This window comes from Colobus angolensis, unplaced genomic scaffold, assembly GCF_000951035.1.
Source record: "Colobus angolensis palliatus isolate OR3802 unplaced genomic scaffold, Cang.pa_1.0 Scaffold308, whole genome shotgun sequence".
Taxonomy (NCBI): Eukaryota; Metazoa; Chordata; class Mammalia; order Primates; family Cercopithecidae; genus Colobus; species Colobus angolensis.
Genome location: NW_012116355.1, coordinates 1664915 through 1671895, shown reverse-complemented (window position 1 = coordinate 1671895; position 6981 = coordinate 1664915). Strand labels below are relative to the sequence as shown.

The following is a 6981-nucleotide window of genomic DNA, read 5'->3' as shown; positions in this document are numbered from 1 at the left end:
GTCATTTTTGGCTTGCCAGTCCAGTTAGAGCTGGCATTGGCCACCAAACAAGGGGGCTTCATCAGGATCACCCTTGCCAACATTTTTGGAAGATCCTGAAGGAACATGACCGCCAGCCTTCACTTTCCTCAAGCAAACAAACCCTCTGAGGAAGTAGGATGCTCTTGCTTGGGGCCGATTGCCCTCAGGCTGTGGTGCCCAGTTACCTGCTGGTCCCTTCAGGCTTCAGGCCTCAGGCCTCATACCTCCGAGGAGCTCTGTTGGACCATCTGAAGTTCTGTCAACAAGGAGATTTGGATTTGTTTTCCAAGCTGAACCAAAGACCAGATTGAAGCAGGGTCTCCTGCCATCCCAAGTCGGCACTGCCACTAACCCCTAATGTCTTGGGAAAGGCAGCTCCATCTTATTTGGTCAGGCCTGTCCCTTTAGAGATATGCACGTAGTGAGTGGGTCAGGAGTGGGTCAGCTTTCTTTTTTGAGTCTGTTCTAGTTCTGTCTTGCCCCGCAATGCTCTGGATGACCCAGGAGCCCTTGGGCAAGAGTCTGGATCCTTTGAGAATCTCTCAGCTCAGATTGGGCTGGGCTGGGCTTGGATCCCAGTCTCCTCTGTTAGTGCCAAGAGGGGCACACTGGGAACTGTTGCAGGCTCTTGCTCAAAGTTCCTTTACTTCATCTTCACATCCCAGGAACCATCCCCAAATTCCCCAAATGCACCTTATAGCAGAGCTCACCATTTCTTTTTTTTTTTTTTTTTTTGAGATGGAGTCTTGCTCTGTAGCCTAGGCTGGAGTGCATTGGTATGATCTCAGCTCACTGCAACCTCTGCCCCCTGAGTTCAAGTGATTCTCCTACCTCAGCCTCCTGAGTAGCTCAGATTACAGGCGCCCGCCACCCTTGCCCAGCTAACTTTTTTTTTTTGAGATGGGGAGCTGGCATGTTTTGATAGGTAAGTGAAGGCAATAAGTAAAACTATTTCTGAGAGTCGCAGTAGGCTGTTTTAACAGCTATTAGATAAAACTGCTTTCAGATTACAGCAGGCAGTTTCAGCAGTGAGGCTCACTAAGAATGCCATTCTTGGAGTAAAGTTACTTGCCCTGAGTACTTTTTCCCCCAGCCACTCTACTACTTTATTATCATTATTATTTTATTATTTTACTTTTTAGACAGGGTCTTGCTCTGTCGTCCTGGCTGGAGTCCAGTGGCACGATTTCAGCTCACTGCAACCTTCGCCTCCTGGGTTGAAGTGATCCTCCCGCCTCAGCTTCCCAAGTAGGTGGGACTACAGGCATGTGCCACCAGGCCTGGTTACTTTTTGTATTTTTAGTAGAGATGGGGTTTCACCATGTTGGCCAGGCTGGTCTCGAACTCCTGACCTCAGGTGATCGGCCCAACTTGGCCTCCCAAAGTGCTGGGATTATAGGCGTGAGCCAGCGCACCTGGCCTGCAGTTTTTTTAAAAGCAATTGTGAATTAAATTTCCAAAATGGACTTTCATTCTATGTTGTTTGCATAGAAATGGTGAGCTCTTGGCCAGGCACAGCGGCTCACGCCTGTAATCCTAGCACTTTGGGAAGCCGAGGTAGGCGGATCACCTGAGGTCAGGATTTTGAGACCAGCCTGGCCAACATGGCAAAACCCCATCTCTACTAAACATACAAAAATTAGTGGGCACCTAGCCTGGCTAACATGGTGAAACCCCGCCTCTACTAAAAATACAAAAATTTAGCCAGGCGTGGTGGCAGGTGCCTGTAGTCCCAGCTACTCGGGAAGCTGAGCCAGGAGAATAGCTTGAACCCAGGAGACTGAGGCTTCAGTAAGCCAAGATCGAGCCACTGCACTCCAGCCTGGGCAACAGAACGAGATTCCGTCTCAAAAAAAAAAAAGAAAAAAGAAAAGAAAAAGAAATCAAACACACTGCTGGGCATGGGGCTCACCCCTGTAATCCCAGCACTTTGGGAAGCTGAGGCAGATAAATTACTTGCACTCAGGAGTTTGAGACCAGCATGGGCAACATAGGAAAATCCTGTCTCTATAGAAACATACAAAAATTAGCTGGGATAGGTGGCATGCGACTGTAGTCCCAGCTACTTCGGAGTTGGGAGGCTGAGGTGGGATGATAACTTGAGCCCAGAGGGCGGAGGTTGCAGGTGGAGAGCCAATATCATGCCACTGCACTCCAGCCTGGGAGATCCAGACCCCGTCTCCAAAAAAAAATCAAACACAAAGCAGTAATTCCTTTTTTTATTTTTATTTTTTGAGGGACAAGTTCTCGCTTTGTTGCCCAGGCTGGAGTGCAGTGGTATGGCATGCGTGTGCCACTACACCCAGTTTATGTTTTATTTTTTGTAGAGATGGAGTCTCGCCTTGTTTCCTAGGCTGGTTTTGAACTCCTGGGCTTAAGCGATCCTCCCGCCTTGGCCTCCCAAAGTACTAGGATTACAGGTACGAGAACTGAGCCCAACCAAAGCAGTAATTCCTAAATGTAATTAGTAAATGCCTAATTTCATGTTTATGAAGTATGAAAACAGGTGCAACTGATCCATGGTAAGAGAAGTCAGTCATTACCCTTAAGCAGGGTTACTAACTGGCAGGGGACCTCAGGGAGCCTTCTGAGGTTCTGGAAATTTCTTTTTTGCTTTGTGAGACAGAATCTCACTTTCCTGCCCAGGTTGGGGTGCAGCAGCACGATCTCAGCTCACTGCAACCTCTGCCTTCCAGGTTCAAGCGATTCCCTTGCCTCAGCCTCCCAAGTAGCTGGGACTACAGGCTTGCGCCACCACACCTGGCTGATTTTTGTATTTTGGGTAGAGATGGGGTTTCACCATGTTGGCCAGGCTGGTTCCAAACTCCTGACCTCAGGTGATCCACCCACCTCAGCTTCCCAAAGTGCTGGGGTTATAGGCATAGCCACCACACCTGGCCTGGACATTTCCTTTTTTTTTTTTTTGTGAGACAGAGTCTCGCTTCATCACCCAGGCTGGGTGCAATGGCGTGATCTCAGCTCTCTGCAACCTATGTTTCCCAGGTTCAAGCGATTCTCCTGCCTGAACCTCCTGAATAGCTGGGATTACAGGTGCCCCCCACCACGCCTGGCTGATTTTTTGGGTATTTTTAGTAGAGACGGGGTTTCTCCATGTTGGTCAGGATGGTCTCGAACTCCCGACCTCAGGTGATCCGCCCCCCTAGGCCTCCCAAAGTGCTGGGATTACAGGCCCAGTCCTAATTTTTGTATTTTTAGTAGAGACAGGGTTTCCCCATGTTTTCCAGGCTTGTCTCGAACTCCTGACCTCAAGTCATCCGCATGCCTCGGCCTCTCAAAGTGCTGATATTATAGGCGTGAGCCACAGTGTCTGGCCCTCAAACTATACTATTTTGTAGCCTCAAATAAAAACCCCAACAGTTCCAATCTTCTCTAACCCCACTCCTCCAATTCAGTTCTTGTAACCATTTCATCACAGTGCAATGTGCTGCTAGAGGCTCATTAATGGACCCGCACATGTTACCTTCTCTTGCCTTGGTCTTGCCAGGAAGAATAAACAATAAGAAATACTATAAAGTGCTTTGGGCAAACTGAATCATGTTATACTTGCTTGAAACAGTATTTTCTCTTGTTTATTTGCATAGGTTTCCAGGAACAAACAAAGCAGATGTTAATATAATTCCCTGTTTGACTCTACCCTTCATGTGTTGGAACTAATTAACCATCCTTGCTAGCAAAGGGGCAAGTAAGAGCTCAGGAGGAAAGTATTTCTGTTAGGAAAAAGGATTTTGGATTTTAATTCATACAAATATAATAAAAACACAGCAAGGAAAGAGACCCGGGGGACACAGGACACAAATGAACACAGATGGAAAGCGCGCAAAAACGGCTCTCTGATGACATAGAGATGTTGGAGGTCTCTGAGGCATGGAATCGTAATTACTTCACTCACTGTGGAAATATTTTTCAGATCCTAGGCATAGGTTATTAAAAGTGGAAGATATAGGCCAGGTGAGGTGGCTCACACCTGTAATCCCAGCACTTTGGGAGACTAAGGCGGATGGATCACTTGAGGTCAGGCGTTTGAGATGAGCCTGGCCAACATGGTGAAACCTCGCCTCTACTAAAAATACAAAAAGTAGCTGGGCATGGTGGTGGATGCCTGTAATCCCAGCTACTCAGGAGGCTGAGGCAGGAGAATCTCTTGAACCTGGGAGGCAGAGGTTGCAGTGAGTTGAGATCGCACCAATGCACTCCAGTCTGGGCAACAGAGTGAGACTGTCTCAAAAAAAAAAATGGGAGATATAGAGAGACAGCTCATGTCTTAAACTCATAGTTTTAAAGAAAACTAAGGCCAAAAATGACAAGTCATGCAACCAGACAAGAGATAAGCCAGAGCTGGAACCTATGAACTCTGGTCTACATAATTTTCTCTTCCTTCCTTCCTTCCTTCCTTCCTTCCTTCCTTCCTTCCTTCCTTCCTTCCTTCCTTCCTTCCTTCCTTCCTTCCTTCCTTCCTTCCTTCCTTCCTTCCTTCCTTCCTTCCTTCCTTCCTTTCTTTTTTTTTCTTTTTGGCTTTGAGACCTGCTTGATTTATTCCAATTATTTAATACACAATGATGCAACTGTGATCCTAAAGTGTGCAAAGTTAAAGCCTTCAACTGCAGCTGAGGAGAGGGCAGGAATGGTTCACTGGGGATGGTGGTAAGTCAGGAATGACAGGCAGGTGGCCATGACCCGGGCAGCCTCCTCCCCAGGGCCAGGGACAGGGGAGTGGCCTGAGGAGGCAGACCAAAGGGTAGCCCAGGGTCAGGGAAGGGGGCAGAGACCTCCCCTTGGCCTAGGTCAGGAGCTCAGAAGTGCCACATGGCTGAGGGGGCAGCGGCCCAGGAAGGGCCAGAGGCAGGGCCAGGAGAGCACCATTTTCTGGGGGGCTGGGGGCAGGGAGGTGCCCTACAGGAGAAGCCAGGAGGGGCTGCCTGCCCCTGGGATGGGGGCTGGGCTGGAGCAGGCTGCAGCAAGAAAGACCTGAGGCAGGCACAGGGCCTGAGAACCCGGCTGGCTGGGCTCGGGGGACTCCCAGGGCAGCCTGGCCCAGAGAGCAGTCCTGACTCTGCAGGGGAGGCCCAGCGAGGGCCTGCAGACCCCTCAGGGCCTCCCCTGCTCTCTCCCTGGAAAGGAGCTGGGGAACCCATAGTGCAAATCTGTGGACCACTCAGTTATGAAGGGAGGCTGTGCCTGAAGAGGGACACTGGGGTGCGCCCCCTCCACCACCTTGGCCTTCACTGTTGTCCTCAGTACAGCTGCTCCTCCTAAAAATACAGACCATGGACGCCACCCTTGATCTGGGCTGACATGATCCGCTTCTCAAACTTGAACCCTCCTGAGTACATCATGGACGGAGGGACAGACAGGCTGTGGGCCTCGACATCCTGGCAGCCGTGCTGGATGCCCACTATGAGGTAGGGCATGAACTTCTGAATGGACCGTTTGTCCTGGATGGAGCCCAAGACACCCTATGCGATCTTCACCTCATCCTCCTCACTGAAGTATCGTTTCTGGCTGCTGCTGCTCTTCTCCATGGCATCCAGTGAGCCCATGCCCTGGTACTTCTTGAGCCACACCCCTTCTGAAAAGAAGTACTTACCAGGGGCCTCCATGGTGGCGGCCAGCAGGGAGCCCATCATCACTGTCGAGGCTCCAAGGGCTGGGGCCTTGACCATGTGCCTCACGGTCTGGATGCCTCCATTGGCTATGATGGGCACACCAAAGTGCCAGGCATACTCGGGCACCTTGTACACAGCAGTGCCCTGGGGCCGACCACAAGCCATCACTTCCCGGGTGATGCAGATGGAGCCGCAGCCCATGCCCACGCACAGCCGGTCCACACCATCATCAATCAGGTTCTTGGCCTGGGCTGTTGTCACCATGTTCCCCTCAATCACCTGGAGGTGGGGGTACTTCTGTTTGATGTAATGCACCATGGCGATCTGATACACTGAGTTCCCTTGGGATGAGTCTAAGACTATGATGTCGATGCCTGCCTGGGTGAGCAGGTCCAGGTGATATTTGTCATCCTCACAGGTGCCCACAGCTGCCCCGCACAGCAGCTGCTTGTGGGAATCCTTGGAGGCCAGAGGGTAGTCTTGGTTCTTCTTCAGGTCAGTGCCAGTGATAATGGCCACCAGCTCATCATGATCATTGGCGAAAGACAGCTTCCCTTTCTTGCTACGCTGCAGGATCTCATTTGCCTCTTTCAACGTCTCACCTGCTGGAGCCACCACCAGCTCAATCCTTGGCATCATCACCTCACTAAGGAGGGTGGTATGGTCCTTCTCAGCAAGAAAGTTGATATTTTGGAGGTGACAATGCCCTCCAGCTTGCTGCCCACGGTGCCCGTCTTAGTGATGGGGATGCCAGAGAAGCCATGCCGCATCTTGGCCTCCAGCACATCACCCACAGTGTGCGAGGGGCTCAGCGCCACGGGGTCCGCGATGAAGCCCTGTTCAAACTTCTTGACCTTATGCAGCTCCTTGACCTGGAACTCTGGGGTGCAGTTGTGGTGGATGAAACCAATATCACCCATCAGAGCAATCGCGATGGCCATGTCAGCCTCTGTCACAGTGTCCATGGGGGAGGAGATCAGCGGTGTCTTCAGTGTGATCTTCTGGGTCAGGGCTGAGGTCAGGTCCACCTCATTAGCTAAGAAGTCTATGAACCCTGGGAGAATCACGAAGTCATGGTAGGTGAGACTGTGGGCGCTGGCGAAGAGCTGCTGCCCTGTGAGCCTGTCCTCGAGCAGGTAGCTGGTGTGCGGCTGATCAGGTAGTCCACCATGCTGCCGCCAGACCATGCGACCCGACAGAAACACCCCCTGGGCCACCTGCTGCTGCGGCTGCTGATGCCGCACCCCTGCCATGCTGCTGCCGCGGCCCGGCGGGCAGGGAATGGGGGAATTTTTTTTTTTTTTTTTTTTGAGGCAAGGTCTGTGGCCCAAGCTGG

The 6981-nt window shown here is 51.2% G+C and overlaps 2 pseudogenes across 2 annotated transcripts in view; one reads left to right on the top strand and one right to left on the bottom strand.

Moving 5' to 3' along the window:
• Positions 1–5273: 5273 nt before the first annotated feature.
• LOC105517828 lies at positions 5274–6816 on the bottom strand (annotated as a pseudogene). Its single transcript, XR_001002718.1, has one exon. The product of XR_001002718.1 is annotated as an inosine-5'-monophosphate dehydrogenase 1 pseudogene (transcript).
• Positions 6815–6981, top strand: part of LOC105517836 — a 2760-nt pseudogene continuing 2593 nt past the window's right edge. The window contains exon 1 of the transcript XR_001002720.1: positions 6815–6919. The product of XR_001002720.1 is annotated as a ferritin heavy chain pseudogene (transcript). The remainder of the gene's footprint in view (positions 6920–6981) is intronic.